Raw genomic sequence first — 1,262 nt, 5'->3', positions numbered from 1 at the left:
ATTTAACTTTATGTTATTATTGTTACTCTTTTTATCTTTACTATTACTATCATCAGTGCAGAGAAATGATTATTTTCACGATATATAAATACTATAGTTGTTATCATTGTTTAATTATTTTACTTACTTACTTCTTTGTAATTTTTATTTATTTATTTATAACTTTTTTATTTATTTATTTTGAATTTATTTTTTTTAAATTTTAAACTACACTTTATTTACTTTTTATTAGTTACTTCTTTTACAATTATTATTATTATATCCGATATTGTTTTATTTTCTTCAGTATAATCTCCTATTATTAGTAACGATATGGGTCATTCTAATTTTACTTAGTTATTATTATCATGTACTGTATCATTCTGTATTTTTCTCTTACCATTTTTCATTTTTCGTCTTATCTTTATCACTACTTCCTGTATACGCGACGTATTTGAAATCGAAATAAAGCCGTTAAACGGTTTGCTGGCTACCTCCTCCCCACTGCTCCACGCTTCCGCTTCATTGTTTCTTTCTGTTCAACCGATTCCTTTGAACAGGTAGGTTGTCCTGACATCGTTCTTTGCGCATTTATTATCATTTTATATCATTATTATTATTATTCTTTCATGACGTTTATTTTATCACTATAATATTTTTTTTTTTCCTTCCCCGTACTGTATTTGTTTTATGTGCATCTCCTGTACTTTTTAGCTCTATATTTAACGTATTTTTAAAAAGAAATTTTTACTCTTACCATTGTTACGTGTTTTTAATCTTATCATTGTATCTTATCTTTAACCCAGATGAAGCCCTCCAATGTTGGGCGAAACGTCGGAAAATAAAATAAATTCCCTTTTGACCGCAACCTTGATCATCTTCTTATATAATAATTTAAAATAAATTACTAGTGTATAATAATTACTGATTTAATGAAATATATTTAGAAGAATACCAAGTTTTCCATTAATATATGATTTGAACCTGAAAAATACTTCCTAAACTAATTTCTCAGCATATTGGAAGTAATGAAGATACTTATAACTTAAGTAACACATGTAATAATTTTAACTATCTATAATGGAATGAAATTAATCCTTGCACTATCTGATAAAACTATTTTCCCAATCCAAAAAGATGTAGTGCGTTATTAACAATACTTGGGTTTTTGCTGTTCTCCTCACCCTCTTCACCATTCCCCTGAAATAGAATACAGAAATATATTTATATATAGCTGACCGTAAAAATTGATGTATAGAAAGATGGTCAGTTTTGCGGTCAAA

The sequence above is a fragment of the Halyomorpha halys genome, unplaced genomic scaffold, assembly GCF_000696795.3.
Source record: "Halyomorpha halys isolate HHAL.00 unplaced genomic scaffold, Hhal_1.1 Scaffold1242.1, whole genome shotgun sequence".
In the NCBI taxonomy this organism is placed as follows: Eukaryota; Metazoa; Arthropoda; class Insecta; order Hemiptera; family Pentatomidae; genus Halyomorpha; species Halyomorpha halys.
Note: the sequence above shows the minus strand (reverse complement) of the source record.